Genomic DNA, 16,646 nt, shown 5'->3' on the forward strand with positions numbered 1-16,646 from the left:
GGCATTTGCAGGTATGCGCCAGATACATGTCCGTCACCCCACCGAGGTGAACAGGCTGCTGCCCGGGCAGGGTGCAGGAGACTCCTCCGAGTGGCTGCAGGACTGGGGCCTTCGCACTTTAAATTATTTTTTCTACTGTCTTTCTCATGCCATTTTGTCAGCAGCTAGTAAGCTGCCTCAAGAGAGGGCCCCAGGGCTGTGACTGGCACCGCTCCAGAGAAGCTGCTCTTTCCCTCTCTGCAGGTGAGGGATCCTCCTGGGGCTCGGACCTTTGCTCCCAGTGGGTCATGGTGCCAGCTTGTCATGGCCAATGCAGTCTGCGAGGGTGGCAGGAGGGTCTTGGGGTGTCCATGGCTATCGGACATGGTCCTGTCTCCCTGGGCACGGGGAGATCCTTGGAAACCTGCTATCAGTGTACCTGGCAGGCAGCAGCAGTGGGTACAGGCACATCAGCAGGGGCTCAGTCTAGAAAAAAAATGACTAGAGCAGCTGAAAGGAGGACAGGGGAAGGGTCTCCATCTGCTTTATTTATGGTTGTATTTAGTTTCTTGGCAAGGAAACCCACAGAGAATGTTTTTTAGAGCCCCAGCTAGGCTACCCTGAAAGATTTGAAGCTGACATGGCTGCCACTTCTTTCTGTCTTGAAACACAGGAGAGAGAAGGGATGGTATCCGTGAGGCAGATTTGAGCGCTGTGACTCATGCTTATCACCATCCTGCTAATGCATCTAATTTGGACAATTAAGTTAAACTTGGTGTTAACCTGCCCCACTCTTTGAAAGCAAAACGAAGTCCTACCTGGCCGGGGGTACGTAATCCTCGGTCTTCCGTGGTTAACATCAAAGGGCCATCGTGCAGCTTAATTTGTTATTGGTGGCAAGGTACGTTTAGATCTCAGAGTGGCTGTAATGGTGCAAAATATATAATTAATAATGAGTAATAGCTCCATAATCTGTGGCTCTCCCCTCCTTCTTGATGTGTTCTCATCCCAGCCACAAGCAGAAAAACCCCCAAGCGTTCCTTTATGTCATCTTAAAACCATCACTCTAACACTTTATTTCTGTTCATTCTTTTTCTCCAGGTTATAGCTACATGTTCAGACTACAAATGATATCAGGCAGAGACCTTATCCCCACTATATTTGAAAAATGTTTGCAACAGAATAAAAGTGTTGCTAACAGAACAAACACTGTAGTAATTAAGTATTCATTGAATTTTAGGACCCAGTGGTGAGAGCAGATGCATTAGTTGGTCCCCAGACACAAGGATAGGCACCAGTCTGCTGCAGCACACACCATGCCCGGCTGGGAGATTAGAAACAGAGGGTGTAGAAGTGATTGCCAGAGAGACACCATGAGGACAAGCTGGGAGAGACCAGCACAAACTCTGCTCCTTTGTGGGAGGCAACTGACCCATGGGCAAGGGCATCCGCAGGGCATCCGCCAGAGTTCACCTTTGGTGGTTTTTGATATTACCACCCCTTCCACTACAGATAGTATTATTTGATATTACCACCCATCTTCTGCAGACATGGTGCAGAGTCGCCTAATTCAGGCAGCAGCGGTCCTTCTGCAGCCCCCCGGTTCACGCCTGCTGACCACAGGGCCACGGCTGCTGCAGCTGGGCTGCGCCGAAGAACCGGGGAGCAGCCGGAGGCAGCGGGGACAGCGGCGCAGGTCCTCTGCTGATGCCGCTGCTGGAGAGCCGGCAGCGCACCGTGGAGAGCCCTGCACAGAGCCATGGCTGCAACGCCTCAAAGTCTTGCAACTAGATCCTCCTACGCGCGTCCCTCCGAAGCCGCAGATGCCCCTCTGGTCACGTCACGTTGCACTCTAATTGAATCCAGCAGCATTTAAGGACATGGTCCCACTAGTTGCAAGGACTTTCCCCTCGTCCCATTGAATAATCTTTTCCGTCATCATGTCTAGGACTATTAAACTGTCTCTTCTCAAAGTGTTTCCCCTCCAAACCAATGTGGAAGGAGCAAGATGCAGCAGCTGGGGGAAGAAGGGGCAAGGATGGTTTTTTTGTGGGCCAACAAGCGCCTTGAGAGCTTGTCACAACACCCTTTCATCATTTTTATTCAGCACTCAGCAAATGCAGAGCCATTTATTGTCCATTGAATAGTCTGTAGAGCTCTGCTTTTGCTGAGTTGTACCTGGAACTGAGCCAAAAGGAGAAGAAATAATTAACAGTCTGCCCTGTCCATATGTTTAAAATACACTACAAAATGAAAACAGTCCTGTGGAGAGTTCTCTGCATTAAAGCTTTTCCGTCATGTGGAGTTGGAATATTTTCTCTGTTCCTTAGGGGAGGACTTAGGACAATATTTGAGAAACCAGAGTTAATATTAATTTTCAGAATCTTTCTTTCCAATTCTTTCAATTCATTAATCATATGTTTTATGCCTGCATAAAAAAAGAATTAAGTTGTAGTATGTACTGAAACTATTTCAGATGTTCAGAATTCATAAGAATACTACGGAAGAACTGAAATTAGTTTAGACCCTGATAGTACAATCTGGAAAAGAGAATGATTCATGTTTAAAGCCAGATTTTTACAGAAACTTTATGGTCTAGACCCGTTTATTTAAAATGGATCTGACATCACCAGACCCAAACACATTTAAAGCAGCTTACTGGGTTTGAATTTCTTAGGAAAGAAATAACATACAAAAGCTTGTTAATAATAGGGGTTCCTTGTATGACAAGGGAGGAATTCATGCCAATCCCTATTGATGTGAAATGAAGCATAGCCACGTGAATGCTGCCCATTCCTGTTTAAAGGACTGATTTCAGAAAATGTCCTTAGGAATCATGATAATAGCTCCTCTGCTCCTATCAGCGCCCACTGGCCTCATTATCAGACTCATTGCAATTGCTTTCTGGTGAATCACCAGTGCAAGACAAACAAGATCCCAGCAAAACCAGCCAGCCAATGATCCTCACCTCACTAAGTAGTCATGACTGACTATACATCCAGTTCCCCACAGTTGTCACCGAAGGTTGTGACAGTGGTCAAGCTGTGTCTTCTAGTTTACCCATCGGGGGCAATCACCCTTGGCCTGTCCTCTGTCCATCCGCCCTTTGCCGAAGCTTGGAAAATTTTCATGTAATAAAACCAAGATTAATGAGACTGTTTGGCTGGTTTTGTTTTCACAGGAAGGACTTGCACAAAAAGCCAAACTCTCCTCTTGCTGCTGCTGGTGTCCTCCCTGGGGTTTTTCTGGCACCCTGGATCAAGAATCTATGAAAGTTAAATCAGCATAACCAGTTCAGTTTAGGACAGATCCTAAGGTCAGCCATCCAACCTGCGTGGAGTGTTATCTTGTTGGCCATCTCAGCAGAAAAGCCAAGCGCTGAACAACCTACAGGCCAACCAGCAGCTCGACCCTTAGGTATGGCCCTCTGGACTCGCTTGACCCTTGGCCCTTTGGACTCACGTTCAGGTCCGCTGCCAGAGTCAAGTGGAGATTTCACTGGCACAACTCCGGCTGCACCTGTAGATTTTAATCTCTCTAATCATTAATCCGGCACCTTGCAGTGCAAATACTCCAAGCAGACGCGTAGCCTTCCAGGTTGGCTGGACAAGGATCAAATATTCCTTGTGGAATCCCAAACATCCACCGGCACAAACATCCCTTGTGGGATCCCAAACATCCGCCGGCACAAACATCACTGGACCAGCACATCGGCTGTCATCCAGAGGAAGCCAACTATTAGCTCCCCGAACAGCTGGGGATGGTTGTTTTATAAATCAGCAACCTCTCCTCGTTCTCCATGTCTCAGGGGCCTATTTTTTCCGTGGTCACCTACCCCACAGCTCTGACTGGTATGGCAGGTTTGCAGGGGGCTCTTCTTATGGGGCACATGTTCGCAGTTAGAGCACAGCTAGAGCTGCCTGTCCTGGCAATGGGACGGGAGGGACGGCAAAAACTTCAGTGTCAATCCTCCGCTTTCTGGGAAAAAAAATGCAGACAAAGGGTCTCTAGGGCTGAGAGATGTATTTCACTGGGTGGGCAGCAGGGGTGTCAAAGCCTTCTCCTCTTAGAAGATAGAATACTCTGTCTTCTTCATGAGGACCAATGCTCTCGTCCTGCCACACTCTCCCAGCTCAGCCCGTGTGTGCCCTGGCTCAATGCAGCCAAGGCCTCTTCCCCAGCTTTAAATGCCAGAATATAGTGGCATAACACAGGTTTCACCTTTCTTTTATTTCCCCGCTAACTGAAAGGTCAAAACAAATTGAATTAAAGAATTATGTGGGGAATTCAGTAATTAAAAGCTTGTGAGCGGGTGTAAAAGCTAATCGCAAAAATAAATAGTTACTCAGTAACTTCATTACATTAAGGTAAGAGCCATATATGCTGCATAATACAATAGGAGCTTAGGGAGCTGAAACCACTGAGAAGCCATAAGTCATGGTTTGAGTCGCAGGAGAAAACCCACATTGCTGTCACGGTCCAGGCTCCGGAGCAGGCGGGGAAGCTGAGCTCTGGGCACAGATTACATCCTGACATTTTCCTTAAATTGCATGATGTGCACGCCCTTAGGTACCACCTGCCACCTGCGTATGCACAGCCTCCAGGGGTGAGGGGCAAGTGAAGCAGTGGGGACAGGGACGGGTAGGCTGGAAGTCTGTCCTGTTATAACCAGCCTGTACTCTAACAAGGTGACAAAAGTCTGTCCTGTTATAACCAGCCTGTACTTTAATGAGGTGACAAGCCCCCGTGCCAGGTATTTGCCCTGGGAATGAGACTGCTAGGTAGTGTCAGCCTCTTCATACAAAAGGGGGAAGGGGGTGGCAGATAAGTAAGAAAACTCATTATCAAATCAGTAATGTCATCTAAATCATTCTATCCTGGTCTTGTCCAGAGGGGAAAAGCCAGCAGGCATATCCTGACAGCAGAGTAGGAACATCCTGCAGAGCAGGTTTCACCTCTCCTCCCTCCCCATGCAGAACAGGGTTGAATAGGGAAGAACGCTTTAGGGATCCTGAGTATTTTCCCAGCACCCTTACTGCTGTTGAAGGTGATATGCAACCATTCCTTCAAGTTTCAGGCCACCACAAAAATAGGGCTGGATGGGAGTGCCATAGGTCACAGCAAGGCAGAAGCAACTGTGCCAGCAGCCCTTGGCAGACACAAAGCTGTCCTGCGAGGTGAGCATAACTTGGACAAGAAGAGTGAGTAGTCTACAAAGAGCTATCGGGTAAGGGTTTACAGTTCTGGAAGTGTCTCACAGCCTAAATAACTAGTGCCTAGGTTTTAAACCAAATCGCAAAGTCCCTGGTAAGTGGGTAACTGCATCTTGCAGGTGGCTGTTGAGCATTAGGCACAGCAAGATTTTCAGTGATGTCGAAATCGGCCTAAAGGTAAGCAAGGGAAAAATATACAAGCGAGATATTTAAATAATTCCAGCCTTGTTATTTAAATAAGGAAACCCGCCTTTCTGAAGCAACTGAAAGAACAGTTAAGTGTTAGCTAAACCGTGAGCCTGGAAGCTAGAAGAGGCACCTCCATTATGTCCTGAGGCACGTTGCTCAGGGAGAACCGGTTGTCAACAATTGTTCAATACAACTGACACAGGGGAAAAAGAAACCTTGGCTATTGCTAAAACTCTTTTTTTTTTTTTTTTTTTTCTGCTAAATCAGTTGATCCTGCTGGGGTCATCAAATTGAAAAAGTTCTTTTCAATAAAATGTTAAATTTCTGTAGTCCTCAGGTGCTGAATTTTCTACGGATCCTTCAGGGCAGCCAGTCTGAAGGAGAAAGGGTAGAGGGATCCCTTGTCCAACCTTTTTAAATTTTAATTTATTGCAGTCAGTACTGTCCTTTTCCACTGCATAGCTAGGGGGAAGTGAGAGAGCTGACCCTTCAGCTGGGAGATTTCAGTAACCTTGATTTTTGAACACACAGCCACTGCACAGCAAGAATCTACTTTTCCTCTTACATGCTTTTCCCCATAACACTAAATTAACTCATTTTCTTAAAACTAAAGTCTTCCTAATGCAAGGATCTTTTTTAGATACAAACTCAACATTATGAAATATACCACATCACGTCTTACTTACTTACACTAATGGGTTATGAAAATATAAGCTATCTAAAGCTGAATCTTTCCTGTGTGCTTAAACAGTTCTATTTCCTGAGCCCAAATACTGTGTTATTAATAACTAAAGCAATACAGTCCTACTATTTCCAAACCCACAACAGCTCAGATATCTTAGTAAGCTTTGGAATGAAATAGCCCAGTTTCAATATCTACTTTTTGCAGTAAATCAATTGTAAATGGGGAGGAATAAATCTTCGAGTAATATGAAGGGAAAAAAAAATGTTCATGAAACTAGAAAACTAAGTTTTCTAAGTTTGCGACAGTAAACTCCACCCTCAAAATTGTACAATTCACCCTTTAACCTTCACATTATCAGTCTGTAGACTGACCCGACATGTGAAAACTGTGATAGGCCTCGTTAAAGTTACTGTCTTTTGGGTTGGAAAGGTCAGCAAGGTTACCATGCTGGTACAGTATTATTTCCCACCAGTCCGAAAATCTTCTGAGTTTACAGATCTGGAAATTTTGATCACTAACAAGACACTTATTTGAACCATTAAATCACAGCATGGCCCCCCAATTCAGCAAGATGCCTAGGCACCGAATCCGAGCTTTAATGCCAAATAAACAAGCGTATCATACTGTTATGCCATTTAGGCTGCTATACAAACTGAAATAAAACTCATCTATCTTAATGTGTGCATTAAACATTCTGTGTAAGCACACAAAATTACAATCTTAGTGTTCTATAATGAAATCATAACCACTGCCTGCAATAAGCTCAGCATAAATCTTCCTCCTTTCCCAATGAGGCAGTGTCAGACTCCTCTGAAATCTGTTCCATAAAAGCAATAAAATCATGATATGGGAGAAAAAGCGAGTAAGAAAGGTCAGTCAGGACTGAGTCCTCAGCAGACAAACATTTTCATGCTCCTAGAAACCAGATTTTTTTGTCTGTGTTCCCATCTCAGGATTCTTCCCTGTACCATCTCTTCCATTCAACATGCTCCTTTAGCTGTTGATTGGAAGACCTTGCAATACTCAGCATCATTGCAAGTCATGACTTCATTCCCATCTATTGATGTGTGTAGCTTTATGGCTTTTTGCCAGCCTCTTGAAGTTGTGATTCAAGCCTTCAGTTTCTCATGCACAAAAGCCAGAAAAGTCTAGATAGCATTCAGAATGCCAAAAACATCTGATCTTGGCTGTCTTCGTGAATCAGATGATGCATTGTCAGCAGTGTTTACAAATGCTGGACACCAAGAAACCCACAGCAGGTTTGTACCGGTCCTTTTACGTCATGTACTGAAATGCCTTGGTGACTTCTGTTTCTTGTAAAAAATGTAAGAAAACTCTCTTTTCAGCTCATCACCAAGTCCACGGTTTTCATTAATGATTATTAAACCTAACTAACCAATCTTTCTGCCCATCCCTGCCAGATGCGAGCACAGGGCCGACGGTCTGCAATCACCCTCCAGGGACTGCCGCCTCTTGGCAGAAGCCAGCACCACTCTCGCAATAAGGCACACGCCACCAGAGCCCTTCAGAGCAGAGGTGCAAAACCTGGCTTAGGAGGGATGGGTGCTCGGGGCTGAGCCCCCCCGTCCCTGCCGGCTCCCTCTGCAAGACCCTGAGGAGTGCCCAGCCCGGCGCTGGCACCAGCGCCAGCCTTGGTGCCGGCCCAGAAGGTGGTGGGAAGAGCCAGGACTGGGCTCAAAGCTGCGCTTATCTGAGCCTTTAGACATGCTCCGGGAAGCTCTCGGTTCCCTTTGTCTTCCCCTTCAGCTTCATCAGCCGCCTTAGTTTAAGGTGAATGAGCTCGGAGGGAGCGTGGTATTTCACGAAGCCTGCTTGCACCTCGTGCTTCGGTGGCCCCGAGCAAGCTTCTCTCCTTCTTCCCCCAACTGCGGTAGGCAGCGGAGCCCTCTCAGCCAGCAAGGTCTTCAAGCGAGGTTTCCAGCTGACCCCAGGGCGCAGAGGGACCCCGCTTGCGTCAGTGGCCTCCTGGTCTTTGAAGCCTCCCGGCGAGGCTGGCCAGGGAGCCACTGAGCTTGCTCCGTGTCCCTGCTGGGCATGCAGCCTCTCCCCGGGATTAACCAGCCCTTCTGTTCCCTCTGTTATTGCTGGTTTGGAAACAAAGCCAGGGAAGTAGTGCTTCGGTTGGGAGGGACGGTATGCTAAGGAAGCGTGCCTTAAGGAATAAGCCGTTATTGCTTTTGCATTAAGATTGAGAAGCCCCAGGGAGGAGGCAAGGAGGAAGGCTGGGAAAGCAGACCTAGAGCCATTTGAAGTGGACAGACCGGATTTATTGTGCTAGACACTGATAGCAGGGATGCTGTTCTTTCATTTGCAGGCTCTGTGTTTGCCTGATTAGCACAGTCACATGTAAACACTTGTTAGGGAAGCCTGACATTAAGCTAAAAGCAGCAAGAGTTGAAGTCACTGGCTGATTGCAGGAAAGCTCCGAGCCTTGTTATTTCAATTGTGTCTGGAGTTCAGTTTTTGGGCCCAAGCTTAGTGCTTTTGGAAAACCCATTCCTCATTCTGAGTTGGGAACACGCTACCCTTATGATATTACAGAGCATATTTGGAGCATATTACTCAGCCCATGACTCCTCCTGCAATTTCTCAGGTTTTTGTAGTCCTGCATGCAATTCTTCCCCATCTGAGGAATACCAATGCTGCAATAGCCCTAAGGAGAAAACCTTAATTTAAAAACAAAAACACAGAGATGGTTGCACAGAGATCCTTAACTGTGTCTTTATGCCAATGGCTAGCTGAAGCAAGTGAAACATGCTGTTGTATTGCTTAGCTGGATTCAGATAATACTATGCCAGAGAAATATTTCATTCAGTTAAAAAGAAGTAAAAAGAGCAAGTTTGGGGCACTTGAAAACATTTGTCAGTTCAGGCAGAATGTGGCCTAGCTAATCTAGTTGGATTAAGGAGAAAAACTGAACCATCATTTCAGCATTCAAACGTTCCCTATTTATTTTTAAATTAATTGTAGCTAAGTTGAAATTTTGAAAGCAGAGAGAGAAAAACCTAAAAAAAAGAAATAAAATAGCCTGGATTATCTTCATGATTTTCCTCCATTTTTTTCTTTCACAGACCCGAGGGGGCTGACATTCAGCTACCTGGAGAACCGAAAGAAAACCATTGTTAGTTGTGACTTAAAGCTGCCGTGACCCAGCCGAAGGACACCCCTGACTTGCTGCAGGCTTCGCGAGAGCCTTTTTTAGCTCTGGCAGAGGCACCGTCTGCGTTTCACTCCAGATCCTCAGTGATACTCAGGCAACTGAGATCCGTTGAAGCCTAATTTAAGAGCTTCTGAGAGGTCGAGCGCTTGGGAAAAGTGCCCCAGGATCTGCAGCAGTCCTCGGTGGCCGAAGGACACCAGAGTCAGCGGCAGCTCAAGATACTCAGGCTGTGCATCTCCAGCCTGGAGGCACTAGCTGCAGGGACCAAGTACCAACTGCGCTCTCCGTACGCATTCAGGACCCCCTCCCTCCCCTCCTTCTTTAAATCCGAAGGGTGTGCTCACGAGGTGGGTCGGCACCGCCATGCTCTTTTCATCCGCTGTGACTCGGCAGGAGACCGAGGCGTTGCCTGCGTGGGACTCGTGCCAAGAGCAGCAACAAGCTCTTCCATCAGTGCCAGGAAAACACAGCCCTATTTCAGACTGTACTGGTTTATCTGTCCTAAATCTCTCCGATCCCCACCACCAGAACAGACCATCTCATAAACTGCCCCCCTCCTTCACTACAACCCCATTAAGTGGGAAAAAAGAGGGAAGAGGAGCAGAATCCAGATTTAATAATGCAAGGTGACTGAATTTGCTGTGCCTAGTGAGAGGGCTTCCAGCTTGCTTTCACAAGAAAAGGATGTGTCATTGATTTCACTGCCTCCCCTTCTGTCTGTCATCCATTCCGTGCCCAGCCACATTTTAGGCTGCTGGATGATCTGAAACACCACCCAAGGCAGTAATGGTCTCAGAGCTGTTCCTGAAAGATTCATCAGAATCAGCAGCTGGGTGGAGACAGGACAAAACCAGGCTTCATTAGCTCTGCCGCTCAGAGAGTGGCTTGTAATAGTCTAAATATGTTTAATTCCTTAGTGCCTCTGCCCTAGGGATTTGCATTTAAAAGAGGAAGGGGAGCTTGCAGATTCAAATGTGTAGTTAGGTCCCCTTAATTCTATTATTCCAAAATTTGAAACTAGGTAAGAACACAGCGCTATAGACACAGGAGTAACCAAACTTTAGCCTTGTGTATCTGAAAGCTGGAGAATGTGGTGGTTTCTTTACACGCGTCACTGGAAAACCCAGGTTTTATTCCAAAAGAGAAGCAGGGAACTGTGTCCCAGGAAGCCTTTAAGTGGCTCGCTGACACATGGGATTAACATAACGAATTATCACACAATGTGCTGCAGTTAGAGGCACAGAGATTAATTGCTGAAGGCCAGATGGGAGCAGTAGAGGTAAATACAGCCTTTTGTTGAAGGACGAGGGTGAGGGCTGAGCATGCAAAGCTGCAGTGACCAGGAGAGTGTGACCTGCCCCGAGACGAACCTTCTGCAGAGAGGCAGCACGTGAGCACCCCATCATCTATCAAGGGACGGGGGGCCACCGCTGTGTCCCCAGGTGCCCACACGCTGCTCTCCGGGATGATGCCGCGTGGTCCAGCACCACCAGTCTCCTTGCATCCTTGCTCCTGGGGCTCGCCTGCGTGGGCTCTGAGGGGCTGGTCACCATTTGTGGTACCCAAGCCACTGCCTCCCGTGCTGGCAGAGTCGAAACACCTTTTTTGTTTTTATTCTCTCCTTCTGCCATTCCAGGACCTGGCCTATGTCTTTCTGAATGTGTTGGGATTTTAAGGAAACTTTTAAGTGGCTTACGGAGATGCCACAAGTATGAAGCCATATTTCATATAGTCAGCAGTTAAATGTAGATCATTAATGACAACTCACTGCATTTCATGTCACCATTTAAACAGGAACGCTTTTTTACAAGAAAAGGCCCCTCTATTTTAATATGGATCTAGAAACTGTTGCCTACCTACTTGTTGAATGTGTCTGAAAAACCCACTTTCAGGGATCCTGCCTTCCAAATATCACCGTCTAGTACAACATTTTGATTCTGACCTTTAAAACTGAATTGGCGAAATGACTGCCAATGGGGCTAATTTACAGGAATATGCTTCAGTATCACACAAAGAATTTAGAGATGTTTCCCACTGTAGTTTCAGCATTGATGCATTTCAATTGATTTACCATCACTGAAAGCATCTGGGCCCTAGTCCAAGAAGTGCTGTATCATTTTTTCTATTATGGTGACACCTTGCTGGCTGAAATAGGAAAAAAAAGTAATTAACACAAATACTATTCTTCAGTTTACTGGCATTTCAAGAAGGACACATTAAGGCACAGTGCTCTGGAGCACCGAAATGTTGGGCAGGGCTTGGTACAGATCCTGAGAGTGAATGGAGAAGGAACAGCTGACTTCTTGGTAGAAGCAGGAATTGCCAGTGCTACTGACGTTTACACTTCACCTAATCAAAGGCACCAATGGGTTTTAAGCCCTCCCAACCATCCACTGAAATAACCACGCTATTCCTCTCTCATATACATCCCAAGCCTCAATTTCTCAGGTAATACCAAATAGGAGAATCTATACCCCGGCAAGGAACTTCTCTGCACTTCCAGCCTCATGTTTTGATGATAAATGTGTTTATCTATCTTTTTACCACTGAAAACCAGCATTCATTTGGCTGGGGAATAGGTACACAGTTTGTCCTCCTCTAATAGGCAAACCTCCAAATCTCTAGTTCCACAGGATATGCCTAGACTAGGAAGTGCCCACATTTAATGAAACAGATCTTTAATTCAGAGCAAACGTACTTTGTTGTAAGCTATGCCATAGTTTCTAATCCACCAAGACTGACTTTTTCTCTTTGCTAAAGCACACAAATTTCTATGGAGGATTGAGGCTGCTAACACCATGTCTGTCTGCCTCAAAGTCACTATCTATTACTAACTGGGAACGGTCTTCAGAGAGACTCTCGAGCAAGGCATAAACTCTTACCCCTGGGTCCATGATGTCTTAACACTTGTGCCACAGTTTGCAGACTAAACTTTCCAATGTGACCTGGCAGGAGCAATGCAGCCCAGACTGCCTGACACTACATACAGTGGGCTGCAAATATTCTGAGAGAAATTAAGTCCATTTGGCTCAGTGGACTTTGAATGCAGGTACCAAGCACCGTTGCTTTGAGCTCCACCGTTGTTAGCTAGACATTGGCAGCCAAAGCCTGCCAGAAAGAAGTGGTCCATGCTGTAAATCCACATTTCTAGCATGGAGGTGGAATGTGTGAAGTAGGACTTAATATATGAAAGAGGCAAAACCCCCTAAGAAGGACATCCAGAACCCAAAAGACATCTAGAGTCCTGGCCATGTGAATTGAACTCAATGGACTGAGCAGAAGTCACAGAAAGATCTAAACTACCTCTGGTCAGGAACTTTCCAATCTGACTAGTCAAAACTAAAAAGGTTTTGTAGTCATTGCTCAGTTTTGAGGAAGTTCTGTTGACAAAATTCTGCTCAGTTACGTTTTCTGCTAGTGCATGGGGCAAGCTGATGGAGAAGCCATGCTTCCAGAGTACCTGGTTTCATGGTGACCCCACCACAGAAATGTCTCATTCAGGAATTTCAGACTCACAGCTGCACTTTAGGGACCCTGGAAACTTGCAGAGCCAGCTCAGGCCAGGGATTTCAGAGTTTCAGGTTCCCAGGCATGCAGGAACGGGCACAAGTTGTTCAGGTTGATTTTTTAAGGGGAAAAAAAACCCAAACAAACAACATGCATAATTCAGCGAGGGAGAAGCATTTCACTTTGGAAAAACTTAAATTCCAGAACTTATTTTCTTTGGGAAATTCTGGAGTTTACTACCCCGGTTCCAGATTTAGCAATGTTGGAATTTTCCATGAATGGAATTTTGACAAGGTCTAATTTATCACCCTCACTCTGAGAGGAGCCAAGTTCCCAAGACACAGAAGATAATATTATTGCAATTATCTGCATGACCTTCTGCCACTGATATCCTCATGTTGCTGTGTGGTGGTGGGGGGGCGGGGGGGAAAGGAGAGTTATTTTGCAGGCGAAGTCTGATTTTCATCCTTCCTTCCTTTCCAACCTCCTGCATAATCTTAGCAAGATAAATTTCACAGAAACCCAAGCCCACACTTCTTCGGAAACTCACTGAAGAGCATGTAAGGAATGAAACTACTGAATCTAAGCAGCTGGTAGGTCTATTCCCTTTAATTCTGGTTTTAGCTGTTGAATTTCTGCAGGGGCGAGTGTCATGTTGCTTCCAATATTACACCTCTGATTTCTACTCTATGCTTAAGTGTACTCCCACAATCACCAGGGAAAGAACTAAATCTTACCATTTATATTAACATATGCCTCTCTTTTCTGTAGCTGGTTCTTTATTGCTGTAAGAGAATTTATATGGAGGACATGTATTAGAATTGAAGTTGGGAAGGAAGAGACAAAAAGATTGTTAAATATTTTTCTTTCCTTGCTAAATAATTTATATTGCTCATTTTTACATAATACTATCATCTCTCAGGACGTATAGCTGTCATTACCTTTAGCCAAAACTAAAAATCACTTCACAGCAAAATATCTTGTTATATTTTACAGCATAAAAAAGGCCTGCAAGACAAATAGACCAGAGAAACAAAATAGCCAAAGCCAATTTAAGCCAGATTAAAGCTGACCAAGCTTGCAGTTGAATGAGTTTTTGAGATGCAGTATTAGTGCTCATATGCAATTTACTTTTCAGAGACAGGATCCTGTAGGAGGACTGGCTAGCTATTCATTAGGCCACCAAGCATTCTTTAGCTGTATGTTAAAGTCTAAATTTAGATGATGGGTAGGGCTATTTCAGGCAGTTCAGTTAAAGCTAGTGCAGGCACTAACTGATATGGGTAATTGTTTCTAGAAAAGCCGTTGACCTACAGCATACACTTGAAATGTAGTCACAGCTGGAGCAGGGATTTGTTAAAGGAAAAAAGGAAAGGAAAGGAAAGGAAAGAGGAAAGGAAAGGAAAGGAAAGGAAAGGAAAGGAAAGGAAAGGAAAGGAAAGGAAGGAAAGGAAAGGAAAGGAAAGGAAAAGGAAAGGAAGAAGGAAAGGAAAGGAAGGAAAGGAAAGGAAAGGAAAGGAAAGGAAAGGAAAGGAAAGGAAGGAAAGGAAAAGGAAAGGAAAGGAAAGGAAAGGAAAGGAAAGGAAAGGAAAAAGAAAAGGAAAGGAAAAGAAAAAGAAAAGAAAAAGAAAAAAGAAAAGAGAAAGAAAAGAGAAAGAAAAGAGAAAACTATGCTCTCCAATTAAACATCGTCAGGTTTGGCACTTCTTATTGCTTTATATACTACAGCTTTCGAGAAACAGGCTACTTCTTGCTGCCTTTTACTCAAGAGAGCTGAAGAGCAAAGAAGACAAAAAAATGTGGTAGATGACAGACCATGGGGCCGGTCGCGGGGCCACTGATCCCCATTTGCTCGTGGGCCAGGTGAGAGCCGACTCCGGCGTGCTAAGCCCGCAGTCAAGAACTGAACGCCGTGCAGGGGCTAGCATGAAAGCCTATTGCAAAGATTAGTGACGCAGAACTCAAACGCCCGAACCTTACCTGAATGTCTTATGCTTTGGGTGGTGCAATATCATGTTGAAAGCAAAGACGGCTCCGTGGGGCAGGCTGCCTGGCCGTTGCCAGCAGAGGGGAGGATTGGATGATGAAAGCTTCTCAGTGTGGCACTCTGGTCAAGAGCAAAGTCCTGTGGAGAGCCTAGCAAATGCTGATGCCCTAGGTAACCACACACGTGCTGGTAATGGGGTGAAAACTGTCCAGCTGGGCAAATGTATCTGGTGCAAAACTGAGAGACAGTACAATGCACCGATCAGGAAAATCGGTAAGGTTTGTTTAATAGGAGTCTTCAAAATGAGAGATCTCCAATGGGGCCATATTCAACAAGGACGCTAGAAGGTGAAAACAAAATTCAGCCACTGCAGAAGAGATTCAGCGTTTCGGGCACTCGCCTTAGATGTGGGAAAGCCAAGCTTCAGTCTGTGACTGAATCACATACGCAGATGATTTGTGCATGTGTCTCCCACATCCCCAGCTAATGCCCCAGCCAGCAGGCTCCTGCCTCATTCCAGGGAGGGGAAGATACCTGAAGAGCTTTTCACTTCATCCGAAGCAGAAGCAGGGAACACTTCTGAACTCCTGCTCTTTTGCCAGAAGAAGGACATGTTTCTCACCTGGATCTCACGTGGTGTGAAATGACGTTGGGCACAGCCCCTTGCTTGTGCAGTGTCCCTCAGAACAGCTTACCCCACCGCGCTATCAGCTGACAGGAGAGCGTGAGTGTCACTCACATGTTGAGGTGCCAGCAAGCAGACACAGAAGCAGGGTAGGAGCGAGGCAGAAGCACTGTCGTGCTGGAGAAATGCTCACCGACTGCTTCATGCCTGGAAAGTGGCAGTGAGTTCAGCAGTGAGTTGCTAGAGCAGGGGGATAAAAAGCCTCAGGCAGGAAAAGGTAGAGGAAGTAACAAACACTTAGACCATTCCTGTTAACCATCGTGAGGGGATGGACAATTTACAAGTCATCAAATTGAATCTAACCAAGTAGTTCCTCCTTCCTGGACCGTTTGCCATATGCTCAAGCGTGTACCTTTAAAGTACACATATTTGTATAGGCTCTGTCCATAGTTTTGTCAGATAATCAAAGTCCTCTCCAGCAGAGGAGAAAAAAATACCAGTGGGCTTGGAAGCTGCACAGCGCAAGAGGCTGTAAACACAGCGGTGCAGCCTGCAAGCCACTCGCTGGGAGCGTGTGGTGCCAGAAAAGGGAGCTTGGTGCCTTCCTATCATGGGAACATTGCTCACACGGAGCGTGCAGTGAAATGGCACCTCGGGATGTTACCGTTGCTACCTCCACTAGAGAAAGGTGACAGTGAACCCGTGAGTCTCCAGGCAGCCGGGAAATAGGTCCCCAGAGCCTGTGACAGGGCCAGGAATAGAGCTGGTTCCCGTCTTCTTGCACATAACCGTGATACAGCAGAAAGCCTGTACTGTGGCTCCAGGCCAGAGGAATGAGGAAAGACGCATTCCCCTGCCTGTACTGTCCTCTGTTTCCTTTCGTTTTGCAAGTCAGAAACAAGGCAATATTTGGCCCCGAGTGTGTACAGCAGGAGAAAAGCAATAAGGACTTCACAAGAAATGCTGGGCAAACAACTGAACAACTCCCATTGCCTCACATGCCTGCTGTATGTGAAGATGAGTGGCTTTTGGTCAACTGCATATTTACTGGAACAGTCACATGAGGCTGGTCTGACCTAAAAAAATATGAAATAAAATGTCACAAACTTACATGGTTGCAGGACTTGAGTTAACTAGGACAAAAGTCCATGACCTTCCTACATTAAATGGTAAGGGTGGAACAGGAAAGCTGATGCTCTGTCAGGAATAGCACAGATAAACATTTATTTCAAAATAAATAGGTAACTCTCTAGCCTCTGAAGCCAGTATATTGCTTCCCT

At 45.9% G+C, this 16,646-nt stretch overlaps 1 long non-coding RNA gene across 1 annotated transcript; it reads right to left on the reverse strand.

The window, feature by feature from the left end:
• Nucleotides 1–797: 797 nt before the first annotated feature.
• LOC128150157 (uncharacterized) lies at nt 798–14,885 on the reverse strand. The gene is made up of 3 exons (XR_008237958.1): nt 14,735–14,885; nt 13,492–13,539; nt 798–902 (listed from the first exon to the last, which is right to left on the reverse strand). It is a non-coding gene; the product is annotated as an uncharacterized LOC128150157 (long non-coding RNA).
• Nucleotides 14,886–16,646: the final 1,761 nt, after the last annotated feature.

This window comes from Harpia harpyja, chromosome 13 (assembly GCF_026419915.1).
Source record: "Harpia harpyja isolate bHarHar1 chromosome 13, bHarHar1 primary haplotype, whole genome shotgun sequence".
In the NCBI taxonomy this organism is placed as follows: Eukaryota; Metazoa; Chordata; class Aves; order Accipitriformes; family Accipitridae; genus Harpia; species Harpia harpyja.